This window comes from Marmota flaviventris, chromosome 1, assembly GCF_047511675.1.
Source record: "Marmota flaviventris isolate mMarFla1 chromosome 1, mMarFla1.hap1, whole genome shotgun sequence".
Taxonomy (NCBI): Eukaryota; Metazoa; Chordata; class Mammalia; order Rodentia; family Sciuridae; genus Marmota; species Marmota flaviventris.
In genome coordinates, this window is record NC_092498.1 from 96356196 (window position 1) to 96373885 (window position 17690).

The 17690-nt window shown below is 40.0% G+C and overlaps 1 long non-coding RNA gene across 1 annotated transcript; it reads left to right on the plus strand.

The window, feature by feature from the left end:
- The first annotated feature begins 1245 nt into the window (after positions 1-1245).
- LOC139706390 (uncharacterized) lies at positions 1246-14368 on the plus strand. Its single transcript, XR_011707933.1, has 5 exons — positions 1246-1490; positions 4947-5077; positions 9690-9928; positions 12351-12480; positions 14279-14368. It is a non-coding gene; the product is annotated as an uncharacterized lncRNA (long non-coding RNA).
- Positions 14369-17690: the final 3322 nt, after the last annotated feature.

Sequence of the window (17690 nt, forward strand, 5' to 3'; positions counted from 1 at the left end):
ACCAATGTTTAGTTTCCTGTGTTACCAGAGGCAGGCTTTGGATTGTGCTGATTTATTGACTCAGTGGTCAAATATAAAGCTAATGGAATTTCTTGATTAAAGAATATTCTGGTACTACCATTTATACCTTCTGTACACATCAAGCCAAAATGTGAAATTAACAGCTGTGCCAATGTTAGCTGAGTGAAATAATCTGTAGGAAGACATGCCATGTAAATGGTGAGCAATGCGGTAGTGAAAAAACAGCATTTTTTTTTTGCTTTTACTTTTCTCTTTTTTTTCAGAATTCAAACTATAAAATAATATTTCTTTGATGGGTAAAAGTATATTTCCACTAATTATGTTATGAGAACAGATTTTATATTTTGTTATCAACATTCATAACTATTTCTCTCAATTGTTCTTATTACTCTAATTAATTACTTAATAAAATATGAACAAAATCTGCAGTCACATAGTCTTTTTAGGGACATTTAAAAAATTTCCTCCAATACTCTTTCTCGTATAATGTTGTCTGTGCTCTCCCCTCAGATGGTGTGGGGAATGTTTATCTAAATTAGACATACATTTAAAAAGTATTGGGGTAGCTCTCTTGGGGAAGATGCAGTCCCCAAGGAGCCAGGGTGGGCCTTCTCGACATTCAGCAAGGGTTCGGAGGATTTTCAGCAAGACTGCCATTGTTTCCAGGAAAGAGAAGCATTGGTTTGAATGAGGGAACCACACCTACCCCCAAACTGTGTCCTCCTGCTGTTGTCCCAGAAAAAACCATTATGGTATACCCAGACCTCAGGCTGCTTGGGGTGGCCATGCAGAGGGTGGTAAGAACAGAACAGGATTTACAGGGGAACTGTTTGCATATCCAAATGCTAAGAGTGGGACCCCATTTACTGACTCCCTGGACACTGTCATTGAGATTTTATTTTTTCATGTGTGTGTGCTCAGGCTGAATGGTGAAGCTGTCTTTATTGTGAAAATGAAGTATTTTTTTTTTCCCTTTTGTGAAACAGATTTTTTTTATTGTCCTACAGCACATCAAAAGGTGGTCCTGACATCTGCTACCTCATCAACCCTCACCATTTTCCTACTCTTCTGCCTTTTTTCCAGTACCTCACATACAAGAAGTTCTGTTTTTATCTTAATGAGGAACTTTTGTAACATTTTTACAATTACTTCATCAATTTACATTACTACAAACAATGTCTCAGTGATTTCCCTTTTTTGACATCCTTAACAGCACCACTGATCTTCTGATTTTTAGTTAATAGCTTTCCTAACATATGAGAGATAAGCAACACTTTTTTAAAAAGAAAATCATGGGTAGTGCAAGATAGATTCCTACCCGGCTAGAAACTTGTAGATAGAAGGGAGGTCTTGTTCCAGGGGCCTCTCTGCAACTCACTGTGAAGAGGAGAACACAAATGCAGGTGATTCCTTCAATGTCACAGGACCAGGAGTATCTGAGGCAGGATTGGAACACCCACTCTTTTATGGTAAGATGTCATGTCTCCCCCAAAAGCTCATGTGTGAGACAATCCAAGTGAGTTTAGAAGTGAAATGGTTGGGTTATGAAAGTCTTAACCTAATAAGTGTGTTAATTACCTGATAGGTATTAACTGGGTGGTGATGGTGGACAGGTGGGGTATGGCTGGAGGAGGGCCATCATTGGGAACATGCCCAGGTGATTATATTTTTCTCTGTGGAAGGAGAGCTCAATTGGTCTCTCCTTCACTCTCCCTCTCTCTCACTCTGCTTCCTGGTGTCCATGTCCTGAGCCACATTTCTTCATCATACTCTTCTGCCATGATGTTCTGCCACACTTTAGCACCACAGCAATGAAGCCTAGCTGTCAGTGGACTGAGGTTCCTAAAACTCAGTCCCTCAATAAATTTTTCCTCCTCTAAAATTATCCTTTTCTGGTCTTTTGGTCACAGCAAAGAAAAAAGCTAACTAAATTAACTACTTTTTTTTAGCAACCTTGTATTCTACAATTGTTTATTTTTGTATATGCTTTATAATAATCACAAAGTATTTCTATTTTTGCATGTGTGACATATGTTGGAGGTCTATTCATTAAAAACATAATTTGAAGAGATTCTTGAAAAGCCAGAACAGCCTATCAAAAAGTCACAATGATTATAAAACCACAGAAATGAAAACATTGTGCTCCTAGCAAAGGTATACACAAAGTAGGGACTCAGCACACTTGTCAAGTTGAGTATGTTCATATACAGTGACTGTCCCTCTGGCTGCATCCTGAGCAAAGGTGGCCAATGGACAAGCAGATGTGTACAGTGGAAAGAAGAAAGCAGCAAGGGTTATATTAGCAAATGCCACAGTCACCATCACAAAGGTGGTGCTGAGAAACGGTGGGGTAGCAGGCATCACACAGGAATTTAGGGGAGAAATCGGCTCTCCACATAGCAGCCTCACCTTTCCAATATACAAATACTCAATTTCTGGCAGATGAAAGAAATCAATGTGCAAAATCGTCACACTCTTGGAAGGATACAAATGTGTTTATGCTTCAAGATGAGGGACAGGCTTTATTAAGGTATGAAATGGTTACCATGTGGTCCCTGGCAGAGCACAGCAAGTTAACACAAGTGGTGGAGGACATAATGCTTTTTTCCTGACGTTACAGGAAGAAAAGGAATGAAAGTTTGACCTGGTAGTGGATGACCAGCCAGGGATGGCAAAGGCAGCACAGAAGGCTGAGATCAGAAGAGGGTGTGGGTATTAGGAGGGAGCCCAGGAACAACTTTGTAGAACAGCTGGGTGTGTTAGGCTGGGGACAGTCCCTCCTTGTCTTTCCAGATGGGCAGCAGTGATTGTAGGTAAGTTTTAATGATCCCAGCAGTTGGTGTTTTTAAAAAGTGTACATTCCCAGCTTCCATTCCTAGTTTCAACTTATTGTTTTGGGTGCTACCTGCACTTTTTTATTAAAAGCATCCCATTTGCTTCTGATGTAGATGGTCAACTTCCAAAACTTCTAAGAAACATAATAAAGTATAGGAAGCATTTCCATTAAAATTAGGAATAAGAAAGAGATGTTTTTGATCGTGATATTCACATCATCTGAAGCATCTCAACCTGAACAATTTGTTAATGTGAGAGGAAATCAACACTTGAAATGAAAATAGGCAAAAATGTCATGATTTGCTAATGATACTATTGCAAACTGGAAAATTTCCATATACATAAGTTTAATTCCATAATTTCCCACATTTATTTAATAGAATGTCAGCACAAAATAATCTGTAGCATTTTTATATCACATCAATTAAGAGTGAGAAATATGTAGCTTAATTTTACCATGCACAAACAGTTAAATAGTATAAAACAGTTAAATAGTATTTAAAAAAAAAGACTGAGTCCAGCAGTATCACATTCAGAATACTTGAGGGAAAATGATGGAACTTTGCTAAGAATATTAAACTGAAATATGAATAAGTAACCAGGGAAACAAATCCATGGAAGAAATGTCCATTATATGACATACTTGGGTCTGAAATCCTGCAGGATCTGAACTAAAACAAGGATGCTAGTCACTAACTTTAATGAAATATCAGACCAGAAGTCTTTACCAGAATGCAAAATTAATAAATTTAGGAATGTAAATTATACATAAAACTGCTTTATTTGTAGGTAAATGAATGTATAACAGAAAAATTAAAGAATCAATAAGCAATATAAAAATTAATAAGACAATTCAGCAAGACTGGTAAAATGCCCATATACCCTTGCAGAATCTATTGAAATTTTCTATAACATTAACAAATGAAATTAAAGAACATGAAAATTAAAATTTCTACCAATACGTTTCCCTTGGTAATCACCGCCAAGCCCTCCAGTGCTATCCACTTTCCGCATATCTGGATTAATTTTACAACACTAAACATGGCTGAATGAGGAGCAGTCACCATTTTCATGTTTGACTTTTTGATTTAAATATACACTATTATTTATATATTGTTCATCAAAGAGATTGTTATAATTATTGAGAAAAATGATAATTTGATGGAAACTCCAGTTAATGATGTGGCTATTTTCATAAAAGAAGGTAGAAGTGAAGAGGGTAGAAGATTTAGCTTTGTTCTTTTAGAAATGAATAGATGAACTGTAGGCTCAATTGCAACAGGAGGTATGTTAAACAAATTTGATGGTAGGCTGTTACAGAGATGGAGCTTATGTTTGTGTACTAGGTGATCAACAGATTAAACAAAATGGAATCACTGTGCAAAGAATTCTTGTCATTAAATCTAAGCTGTTTAATTGTAGGTGGAACCTTCCAAGAAATCAGGAAATAATAGTCAATGACTCAAACAAGCCAGACTGTGAACAATAGCAAAAAATACAGACTAATAGGAGATTCACATTAACCAATCACAGGGGCCTAGTCAACCGTTGCAGGCATAGTAAGGAAGTCCCATAGACCAAGAGAGAAACCTGATGTCACCAGTGTGCTCCTTGCATCATCTTGCATCCTGGTTCCTGCTTAGGCTGTCATGCAACCACCAATACTTGTGGCACCCAGCAGAGCTCCAGTCTGTGTTGAAGACTGAAGCTGCCTGGTTTCTGAATTATTAACAATAGCCACCTAGATCTTTGAAACTTAATTTCTTGAAGCTGTGTTTTCTGACATGTGTAAGTAGATACAAAAATTTGCATATTTACAACAATTACCTTTTCCTATGTCCTCACTCATCATCAGTACCGTGGTTGGTTATAGTGAAGGAAATACTGATTTTTTCAAAAAATAATTATGACTGTCTGCATGAGGTCTTCATGAAGCCCAAATACTTCATTCTATCATTTCTCATAATCCTGAGTAATGAATTAGAGTCATACCCAGATATTATCTCTAGATCATGGTTAGATAAATGATACCATACAACTAACCTTCCAGAATGCTCTGCTAAAAATCACCTGTAACTGATCAACCCTAGGTGACATTGTGTTCCTAGACAGCACACTGAATGTGCCTTCACCGGATCCTGTCAGAGCTGAGAGAATGATGCTGTCACCCTGGATGCTTGGCCAAGGATGAGAGAGAGCAGTCTGGACTTTAGTCTTGGTGGTGAGTTGGGGGCAATGTACAGCTGTTGAGGGGAGCGTGGGATACATATATGGTGGAAGTTAGTGTTGAGACTCATAATTTCCCTTTGTTCATAGTTCAGTGAAGTCAAGGCACGAAGTGACATGGCAGTCTATGGGCTGGTCTAGGTGGTATACCACCTAGACACAGCACAATTTTGAGTATAAATAAGGCCAGTGGACACCACTGTGCCTTCAAGGAGGCCCAGTAATACACAGCAGAGTTACTCTTCCAGATTTCTTATTATAAATTTACATCTCCTATCTATGCCTGCATAAGCATCTTATTTCCTTGAGCTGAATCTTGAGTCCAACTTGAAACAGAAAAACTCATAGTAGAGAATTCTCCTCCTTGAATTGGTACCAGTGGATAGATTATTTGCTTCATGAAATTTACAGATGATTTCCACATTTGACCCCAGGTGACTTGGTAACTGATATCATACTCCCTTCCAAACTGGGAGATGTTTGATTGCCTGCAGGGATAACAACAATAAAAACAAATGAGTTAGGAGGATGTAAATTCTCTACTATGGCTTGCCCATGGGGGGAAAATACATCCCATGAGCATCTATGACACATAATTACCAGGAGGCAGTATAACTAGAAGTAGGGCTAGAGCCCACAGCAGAGATAGGGTGGGAGGTAAGCTTTAGGCACATGGTTTCCCTTTGTTCAGAGTACAGTGAAGTTAGAGGCAGGAAATGGGATGGGGGCTGATCTAATTTTGTATGTCATGCAGACACTGAGACATTTTGAATATAGATAAAGGCAGGTCTGAATCACTGTGCTAATCCAGTGGGCACAGTAATACACAGCAGAGTCACTTTCTTCCACATTCCTTACTGTTAATTTACATCTCCCATCTGCACTTTTATAAGCACTATGTTTTATCCAAGTGATTCCTGAGTCACGTACAACCTTGGAATTTATAAAATCGTAGTAGAGTAGGCGTCGTGGGGCCTGCCCTTCCTTGAATTGGTACCAGTGGATGTAGGTACTTGCTAAATCACAAGAGATTGACACATATGACCCAGGTGAACTTGTTACTGACATCATTCTCCCTTCCAAACTGAAAGATGTTTGACTGCCTGGAATGGTAACAACAATAAAAATTAATAGCAAAAGTAACAGAATTCATTGTTATGGCCTCTTTGGGGGAAAACCACATCCCATGGGCATCTGTGCCACATACTTACCAGGAGGCAGAATGGCTAGAAGTAGGGCTAGAGCCCACAGCATGCCTTCTTCCCTGGGGCTGAGAAGGAAGGGGACCAGATAAGAGGAGAAGAAATGCCTCCCTGCACTGAAAACCTGCTTAAAATGGAAGTGATCCCTCCAGCACTGACTTAAAGCTGATCCTCCTGACTGAGTTAGAGGAACAGAGAAGTAACTGAGGACCTGCCTGAGAAGACAACCCAGCTGTGAACCCAGAAGGGGTGGTGCTAGGAGGAGCCCCTTCCTCTCTGCTTCTGCCCACTTCTCTAGAGTGCCTCCTCCCACCAATGGCCACTGAGGGCAGGCCCTCTGCAGAGGAGGAGAAGCCAGGCACCTGGAGAATTCAGAGCTGAAGCAGGTTGAGCACAACCTCTCTTCTTGAACTTCACGTCTCTGAAGTTTAGAGTTTTCTGGTTGCTGTTGGTGCCATGATCTTGTCCTGAGATGGACCTTCTTGATTGTGGCCACAATGACCTTCACTTACAACTGTAAGTTAATTTTTGGGCAACGACCACCGAAAATCTGATAATCCTTGGATCTACTTTATTAAAAGCATCTGGGGATGTTGGTTGCACATGACACTACTCAAACACAAATGGATGTGTGGGAGGTGTGGGTCAGTTCTGGGACATGAAGCTACCACAGGAGGAGCTCTGAAAGCAGAGGGCCTAGGTCACATGTAGGAGAACTTTGCAGGTTCAAGTATGGTCCATTGTCAGTCAGTTTATCTCATGATCTATCCTAGTTTCACTGAGACGGAATCTGACCTCTCAATTAATTATTGAAGGAAAGTCATGTGGTGGATCCTAATGGAACGTGTGCTTGATATGTTGAAATAACATATCTTCATTTGTCTCAGGATTGGAGTTGAATATATACGTGAAGCCCCTACAGACATCACCCTGCAAGAAAGTGGGAGTCTTACCTGGAAACAGTAAGGTCCACAAGACAGTAAGACAACCTAACATGGCTCCCCGTCCTGACCAGTGGGACAGGAGTCCAGAGTGGTCCATTGTCTCAAACTGCTTCCATGAGCCACTATTTGGTGGGTGGTTGAGGCCAGGTTAGGGCCTGAGCCAATTTTCTGGTACAAGAATTTAATTTGCAAGAGAAATAAGAATGAGAAGAAGAGGCCCCAGAGAGAGGAGGTAGACACACAAATCTATCCACAATGTGAAGGAAGGAAGGATACGTGGTTAGATTTCTGATAAGTGTTTTATGAACATTCCTAGACCAATAGCAGCAATAGTGAGAAATACTGGTGGGACACCTCCTGTATACTCATGCCCCCTGATTGTGCAGGGGCTTGGGCAGTGCCTTTGTCAGCTTATGGTCTTTTCTCTTTTGGATTCTGTAAATAGCCTAGTGGGATAAAAAAAATCAATATCTTCAGTTTAGAAATGTCAAAATCAGGCTGTAATTTTAAGTAAATTGTCAGAGACTGAACACTCAGTGGGAATAAAGTTTGGGTGACAAAGCCAGGTGTTACTAGGAACTACCTTGTCATTCTTAAAAAAATCTACAGTGAGGGGACCATGGGCGTTCTGCTTGCTTTAGGGCAAAAACAAGCACTGAAAAGCAGTCCCTGCCAAAAATGCCTACTCTATCTGTGCTGTGTGTGAACATGTCACTCAGTGGTCCTGAGGGAGATTTTCAGTGTTCTCAAATATCAAAAAAAGCTGTTTGGTCTTGGGCAAGTTATTTTGTCTCCTTTTCCCCTTTGTAAAAAGGGACACCAGGGAGTTGTTTTATGTGTCAGTGGAATCTTGTAAACAAAGTGTGTAATGTATACACAATAATATATCATAGATACATCAAAATATCCAAGAAATGTGGGTTAGAATTATTTAACCTCAAAACTGGACAGGTTCACTAGGTGATCTCTAGGGACCTCATGCAGTAGAAATTACAGGTTATGACATGATTTTAGATAATCAGTTGGTGGTGGTTGTGGTGGTGGTGGTGGTGTGTGTATGCATCGCCCCCAAAAGAGTCCTAAATTGTACCAGGGCATAGGTGGGACATTAAGGCAAGACCAGATGACCAAGAACTTAGAAATTGGAGAAGACAGTGTGTTGGGAAGCATAGGCCAAGGAACATGTGCAATGATGCTTGCAGAGACAGACTTAACCTTGATTCCAGGGGAAATGCAGATTCATGTTTAGTCATGCCAATTGCTCCCAGGACATTCTTAAGTATTCAGGCAGATGGCCACAAGGAGAAGGTGGTGGGCATGTCAGGAAGGAGCTTATCTCTGAAAGGAAGTGGTGTGTAGTTGGGTTCTCACAAGCACATACAGCTCCTGAGCTCCTCTTCTGGAGCAGCACCTGAGAACTGGGTTTAGTATCCTAATCGAGGTTCAGTTTCTTGTGTCTCCAGAGACAGGCTTTGGGTTGTGCTGGTTCAGAGACTCTGTGGTCAAATATAAAGCTAATGGATTTTTTTTAATAAAGAATATTGTGGTACTAACATTTACCCTTTCTGTACACATCAAGCTCAAATGTGAAATTGACAGCTGTACCAATATTTTCAGAGTGAAATAATTTGTAGGAAGACATGCAGTATAAGTAATGAGCAATGGGGTGGTAAGAAAATGTCAGTGTTTTTGCTTTCTACTTTTTTTTATTTTTCAGATTTCCATGTACAATAAAATATTCCTTTGGGGGATAAAAATCTATTGCCACCAATTGTGTTATGGAAACAGATTTTGTATTTTGTTGTCAGCATTCACAACTATTTCAATTGTTATTATCACTCTTATGAATTACTTAATAAAATCTGCATGTAATCTGCAGCCACACAGTCTTTTTAGGAACCTTTTTTTCCTTTCCTCCACTACACTTCCTAGTACAATGTACTAGAAAGGGTTTAGTGGATTCTCAGCAAGACCCTCGTGGTTTCCAGTAAAAGAAAAACATGGGTTTGAATGAGGGAAACAACACCTGTCCCAAACTGTTGTCCTCCAGCTACAGTGTCAGAGGAAACCACTATGGTGGACACAGATATCAGGCTGCTTGGGGTGGCCATGTAGAGGGTGGTAAGTGCAGAACAGGACTCACAAAGAAGTTCCACATGCTAAGTGTGGGACCTTGTGACACAACCTCTACATCTTGGTTCTATGAGTTTAGCTTTTCAGATTTATACATAAGGGAATCATGTAGTGTTTTAATCTTTCTTTCTTTGGTTTATTTCATGTAGCCTAATGTCTTTCAGGCTAATTTGTGTTGTTCGCAAATGGAAAAATATTGTTCTTTTTAAATATTGAATAACTTTCTGGAGATTCCTCTGTGCATGAGTGTGTGTGTGTGTGTGTGTGTGTGTGTGTGTGTGTGTGTGTTTCATCAATCACATTGCTTTTCTCCATTCATCCATTGCAGACATTTAAATGGTTTCCATGTCTTGTCTGTTGGAAAGAATTCTGCAAAGGACCTGGGAGTGCAGCCATCCCTTGAGAGAGTGTTTTTATTTCCTTTGTTTGTATACTCATAAATGGGATTGCCACTGCTATTGGAAGAAATTGGGTCCATGTTCCACGGAGTCGAAGAAAGAACACCTCAAATTCCAAGATAAGCAACCAAGCAGACATTTATTAAAGAGAAGGTTAAGGTTCAGAAATGTAAGTTCCCAACTCAGTATGGGAAGGGCAAATGTGCCACCAGCATATCTCCATAGCCCCTCTTATAAAGGCACATGAGGGGAAGTTGACTGACTCCCTGTAACCTGTCCTTGAGATTTTAATTGTTGTATGTGTATGCTCAGGCTGAATAGCAAAGTTGTCTCTTTTGTAAAAATGGAGTCTTTTGTTCCTTTTGGAAAATAGATGCTGTTTGTCATGCTGGAACACATCAAATGATGGAGCATTACTCAAACAGTGGTCCTGATATCTGCTCTCTTATTGACCCTCGCCATTTTCCTACTCAGACTGCCTGTTTCCACTACCGCACACCTACTAGAAGTTCTCCTTTTAATTTTATGTGAACTTCCACAACATTTCCCATAATTACTACATCAATTTACATTACTACAAACCATATCTAATGATTTCCTTTTCTTCACATCTTTAACAGCACTACTTGTCTTTTGATGTTTAGTTAATAGCTTTCCTAACAGATTTGAGATGAGCAATACTTTTTTAAAAAAGAAATCATAGGTAGTGCACTATAAATTCCCACCTTGCTAAAGAGTCACCAAAGCTTAGAAACTTGAAGAAAGAAGGGAAGTCTTATTCTAGGGACCTCTCTGCTACTCACTGTGAAAAGGAGAGAACAAATGCAGATAATTCCTTCAATGTCACAGGACCAAAAGCATCTGAGGCAGGACTGGAACACCCACTCTGTTATTGTAAGATATGAGGTCACCCCAAAATCTCATATGTGGGACAATGCAAGGGAGTTTAGAAGTGAAATGGTTGAGTGATGTGAGCCCTCACCTAATTAAGTGTGTTAATCTCCTGATAGGGATTACCTGGGTGGTGATTGTAGAAAGGTAGTGTGTGGCTGGAGGAGGGGGGTCATTCAGAGGATGCCTGGGGATTTATATATTGTCTGTGGTGGAATGAGTGCATGTGCCCTCCCCCCACCCCTTTCTCTCTCTCTCTCAGCTTCCTGGTATCCATGTCCTGAGCCACTTTCCTCTATCATACTCTTCTGTCATGATGTTCTGCCATGCTTTGGACCCAGAGCAATAAAACTGGCTGGCTGTGAACTGAGATATCAGAAACTGAGCCCCAGATATATGTTTCCTCCTCTAAAATTGTCTTGTCAGTTCTTTTGGTCACAACAAGGAAAAAGCTGATAAAACAACCACTATTTGTATTTGTAACCTGGTATTTTAAAATTGTTCCTTTTTGTATATGCTACATAATATACACAAAGTATTTCTATTTTTGCATATTGAAATTATAAAAGCAAAAATGTCATGATTTGCTAATAATATTATTACAAACTAGAAAACTTACATATAAATAAGCATAATACCAAAATTCATCACATTTTTAATAGACTGTCACCACAAAAAATAATCAGTAGAATTTCTGTATCACAGCAATAAATTAGAGTGAGAAGTATATAGCAAAATTTTACCATACACAGACCAATAAGTAGTGTAAGATACCTAGAAATGAGTCTATCAATACTCTATTCAGGGAACTTTTAAGGGAAAATGGTAGAGCTTTCCACAGAAAGTTCAACTGAAATATTAATAAGCAACAAGGGCTGTAAACCCATGCAAGAAATTGTCACTGTGTGACATACTTGGGTCAGAAACATCTAGACCTTTCCCTTTGAGATGAGTACTCAGACATGGAGGTCTATCACTTCACTTTTATTAAATATTGCACCAGAAGTCTCAACCAGGATATTAAGAATACAAAATTAATAAAAGTTAGGAATGTAAAGTAGATATAAAACTGCCATTACTTATAGTTAACAAGAATATATAAACAGAAAAATTAAAGAATCAATGAATAAAATAAAAAATATAAGATAATTCATCAAGACTTTTGAGTAATATGCACACATACCCTTGCAGAATCTATTGCAATTATCTATACCACTAACAAATGAAATTTCAGAATATGAAATTTAAAATTTCTACAAACCTATTACCCTTGATATTCACAGCTGAGCCCTCCATCAATGTGATGTCTCCCTGTTCTGTTTCCTTTCATCTGGATTAATTTTACAACAGTAGACATGACTGAATAGACAGAGATAACCCTTTCCCTTTATGACTTTTTTATTTAAAAATACAATATCCTTATATGATTGTTCATCAAAGATATTGTTAATTTTTTTTATTTAAAAATACAATATCCTTATATGATTGTTCATCAAAGATATTGTTAATTTTAATTATTGAAAAGATGGTAATTTGATGGAAACTCTAGTTAAAGGTATATCTGTGTCTATAAAAGAGGGTAGAAGTGGATATGAAGTTTAGCTCTATTCTTTTAGACACAGATATACCTTTAACTAGAGTTTCCATCAAATTACCATCTTTTCAATAATTAAAATTAACAATATCTTTTTTTTGGTCAGGCCTGGCTCTCCATGGAACTCCATTTCCATGCTGAAGATTCATGGTGCCGACGAACTTGTAGAGAGCCAATTGCAGGAGAGTTAGGAGATGAGTGAGTTTGCCTCAAGTTAAACCAAAGAAGCTGTTCCTGTGAGTAAAGGGAGGGACTGTTGCTAAAGCTCCTTTTGCTTCAGGGAACTCCCACCTTCTCTCCCTGAACAGTATAGTTTTGTCCATCATGGTCCACTTTGAGAAAAAGGAAAATGAACTCAGGGAAGTCTCTAGAACTTTGGCCATTTGCATGATCCCTGCCCTATATATGCCTTGTCCAGTCACCTGCCATCTGCCACTGTGGACCTCTGAACTGCTCTGATGCTGGATGCCCTTAACTGTCCAGGCCCCACCTGATAGAGAACAAAGACTTTGGGTTACTTCCCCCAACTTCACGCCCTTTCAACAGGAAGCAGTTTGGAGATGTTGTCACCAATTTTTCCACAGAAATGGAATGTAGAAATTGACAGTGGGGAATGTTACAGTGGTCCACTTTATGCTTTGAATATAACCCTTGTTGCTCTGCCACTGCAATTTATTTTTAAAATGGACATGTTTCTTTCTCTTCCTCTCTCCCTGTTCCTCCTTAATTTCTCCCCCTCCCTAATCTCAGAGGAAACAGGATTACCATTCTTCCCTGTAGTAGGCAGAGTTATCTATCCCTGAGTACACACCATCATAGGATCAAGTAATTTAGACATTGAGGATGGCACCAGATGATCTCAGAAATGACTATCTCCCCAAATTAACAGGAGAATTACAACTCCAGACAGAGGACACATGAAATATAGCTTTTGAGTCATCTCTTTAAAAGCCCCCTGTTCCTATAGATGGGCAGAATCATAGCCTGTGGGACAGGAATGTTTCTCCTTTGCTAGCAAAGCAATAAGCCTTCTTTTTCCTTTAAAAAAATAATTCTAGGGCTGGGGATGTGGCTCAAGTGGTAACACGCTCGCTTGGCATGCGTGGTGTGCTGGGTTCAATCCTCAGCACCACATAAAAATAAAATAAAGATGTTGTGTCCACAGAAAACTGAAAAGTAAATATTAAAAAATTCTCTCTCTCTCTTCTCTCTTTCTCACTATCTTTAAAAAAAATAATTCCACTGAGTAGATCTTTGCAACTCGATTTTTTGAAGTTATGTTCTCCAACATGTGTTAGTAGATGCAAAAGTTAGCATATTTACAACAATCACTTCTTTCCTATCTTCTAACACATACCAGCAGTACCATGGTTAGTTATGGAGAGGGAAATATTTATTTGTTCCAAAAAATAATAATTATGACTCCCTGCATTAGATCTTTAAGAAGCATAAATATTTCATTCTATTATTTTTCATAATCCTGAGTAATGAATCAGTCATTCCCAGATATTGTCTGCAGATCTCTGTTGGATAAAGACTTAATGCAACTTGCCTTCCAGAATGCTTTCCTAAATGTCACCTCTAACTGATCAACCTTAAGTGACCTTGTGTTCCTAGCTATCAGATTGAATGTGCCTCCAACAGGCTGTAGGAGAGCTGAGAGAATGATGCTGTCAGCCAGAATCCTTAGCCAAGGACAAGAGACTGCAGTTTGGGAGATTGGTCTTGGAGGTACAGATGGGGGCAGAGCATAACTGTTGAGGAGTACATTGGGTGTTGAGAAGTATATAGGGTGGTGAGTTAGGCTTTGGGCTCATGGTTTCCCTTTGTTTAGAGTACAGTGAAGTCAGAGGCAGGAAATGGGATGGGGCTGATCTCTATCTGTGTACCAGAGGCAGACATAGCAACATTTTGAGTATAGATAAAAGCAGGTCTGAACCACTGTGCTAGTCCAGTAGGCGCAGTAATACACAGCAGAGTCACTGTCACCAAGATTTTGTATTATTAATTGATAACTCCCATCTGTTATTTTAGCATCATATTTCGTCGAACTGATTCCTGAGTCCACCACAACCCTGTAATTGTAATTATTATAGTAGAGGAGGCGTCGTGGGACCTGCCCTTCCTTGAATTGATACCAGTGGATGTAGGTACTTGATAAATCACAAGTGATTACTACATTTGACCCAGGTGAACTCGTGACTGATATCATTCTCCTTTCCAAACTGGAAGATGTTTGACTGCCTGGAATGGTAACAACAATAAAAATTAATGGCTAAAAGGTAATGGGATTCATTGTTATGGCCTCCTTGAGGGGAAAACCACATCCCATGGGCATCTTTGCCACATACTTACCAGGAGGCAGGATGGCTAGAAGTAGGGCTAGAGCCCACAGCATGCCTTCTTCCCTGGGTCACAGAGCAAGAGGACCAGATGATAAAAGGAGAAGAAATGTCTCCCAACACTGAAAGCCTGCTCAAAATGGAAGTGATCCCTGCAGCACTGACTTAGAGCTGATCCTCCTGACTGTGTCAGAGGCAGGGAGAAGTAACTGAGGAGGTTCCTGAGAAGAAAACCCAGCTGTTAACCCAGAAGCGGGGGGTGGGGGGGTGGGGGGGTGTGCTGGGAGGAGCCCCTGCCACTCTCCTTCTGCCCACTTCTCTAGCGCCCCCCTGTGGCTGCTGAGGGCAGGCCCTCTGCAGAGGAGGAGAAACCAGGAAACTGGAGGACTCAGAGCTGAAGAAGGTTGAACACATACAGGTGGTGGGAGGCAGAGCCCTGGATGCAAATGCCTGACTCCTTGTAGAAACAGGTCTCTCTGAAGTTTTGAGTTTTCAGGTTTCTGTTGCTACCATGATCTTGTCCCGAGATGAAACTTCTTTATTATGGCCCAAACCACCTTCACTAACATTTGTAAGTTGACCTTTGGACAACCACCAACTGCAAATCTGATAAGCCCTGGATCTACTTTATTAAAAGCATCTGGGGATATTGGCTGCACATGACTCTACTGCAACACAAATGGATGTGAAGGAGGTGGGGGTCAGGGGCGGACAAGAAACTACCACAGGAGGAGCTCTGGAAGCAGAAGGCCTAGGTCACAGGTATAAATCAGTAGAATGGAGCTCATCCTTGAAGGAGGGATACAATGTTTGTTCTCTCAAAGGCTGACAGTAAGCACAGAAATATAGAATGAGTGTATTATTGGAATGTGTGAAAGGTTTCTACTACCCCTGAGACTGGGCAGATTGAGTCCAGGGCTTGAAGACCCACTCTGCACTATGGCCGGGCAGAAGAGGGTTGGAACATCATTTTTTTTTCTCTCACATTAGCCTACCCCCCTCTTCTGAGTAACTCTGAACACCTAGTTATGTGATATTAATGTCATATGTAAAACCTCATTAAAGTTGAATCTGATATCATGTTTTCTCTGAAGAAGGACTACTTTGATTCTGTATATGATATTCAATCATGCAGTGATCTCAGGGCTTCTGTGTCTCTGTGCTCCAGAAGTACCTTCCTGTTGCCCCTATTTACAGGTACCTATGCTAATGGCTTCAAGGACATGGGTTTTCCTGCTTTGTCTATATTAAGAAAATAAAACCAAAAGGTACAAAAATCCTTAAATACCTGAGACAAGTCAGACACTTGGTAGAATGTTAAGTATTATCTTGGGCCTTCAGGAATCCTTTGCTCTTTCCTTCAGAACAGTGTCAGGAAGGGTGGGGATGTGACTCAGGGATAGCTTACACAGATAGTATGCTCAAGCGCTGCATTGGGACCCAGCACCACAAAAGCAAAAAGAAAGAAATCAAAACAGTATCAGGGGAGTGAAGAGAAGGTGTGGTGTCTGAAGAATCCTAAGCATGAGATTCCCAACCACCTCCCACAGAGGATAACACACTTTGCAATACCCAACACAGAGAGCCCAGCATACCACGGCAGAGAGAGCAGGTCCCTTCCCTGCCTAACTGTGTAAAGGTGAATACTTCCTTCCATTAGTTGTGGCTTTTTAAAGTGACAAATTTGGTTGTGTGGTTTAACTGCCCTCAACTTCTCTGCTAACACCACATCCAGCCCTGCACTGCCCTAACCAATAGGGGCCTGTATGACTTTGAGCCTTTTATACAAATCAACCACATTTGACAGAGCACAGAAACAAAAGAAGCCTGAGAAAATAACACACCACACCAGCACTATCCCCCAACTCTGTGTCCCCTACCACCAGCACTCTCCCTATCTGCACTGCTCAAATTCAAGGCTCCCCAGATGCACTGGGGGTAGGAAGGGACTCAGGTTTGAAACCACATGAGAAGCTGCTTAATGCCCAGGCAATGATGTCAGCCCCTCAAAGCTCTGAGTGATCTAAAAAATCCTGACTTTGTGTCTGCTTTCCCAGGATAGGGAGAGTTCCACCTCTCTGAACAGAGCGACTGAATATGTCTGAAAGAGCTGTGGTCAGTGCAGGATCAGGATATTTAGATATCTAAAGTAAATTTAATATTTTTTGAGTCTGGTTACTCTTATTTTATTTCCAAGTATGAACCTTGGCTTCCAAACCAACACGTTTCACAAAATCTTAAGCTGATTATAGTTTGTTGTTGTTGTTGTTGTTGTGCTGGGAATTGAACTCAGGGCCTTGTGCATACAAGGCAAGCACTCTACCAACTGAACTATGTGTCCAGCCCCTTAAGCTAATTATAAACAAACTTCCCAGGATTAAATACATTGTTGTTTTAACTCTAATAACAACAACTAAAAATTACTTTAAAATGAGTCATTAAAGAAAAATAGCTTTTTAATTAAAAAAAAAAATCATTTACATTTTTTCACCCACCTACCATTCACTGAACATTTCCTTTTATCTTTGCCTACAGAAATATCAGTATTATTATACTCAGTTAAAACAGATCAAAGGCATGAATTATATACTGCAAAAAGTAAAGTGTATAAACACAGGAAAAGATGTGTTATCTTTATTCATAATAGCAAAAAAGTGATTTTTGAGTGGCAAGTTAATTTTTCTAATCTGTAAACTATAGGAATATAAATACACCTTCCTGGAAGAGCTCTTGAGGATCAGGGATTGCCTGGTGCATGGTAGAAGCTGCAGCAGGTTCCATTCATCCTCTCTGCAGAGAGGTAAGAGCAGAGATCTTCCTTGGTGCTTTGGCGTGTATGTGAGTACGTACTCTTTTTAGAGTTCATCACGTTACAATGCTGTTGAGGACTTTCCTGCACCAAGAAATATTAAAATATCTAATCCAGACAGCTCCAAGGAATAGGGCATCTAAGTTCATTTTATAGGAGGAAATTATGGCAGAGAGTTTTTAAGTATCTGACTTCACACAAATGCTAAATCTCAGACCCAAGAGTGATATTTAGGCCCTCTATCTCTCTGGCTACAGAGTCCAAGTGTTCAGTCTCCTGGTTCTGCTGCCTCTCC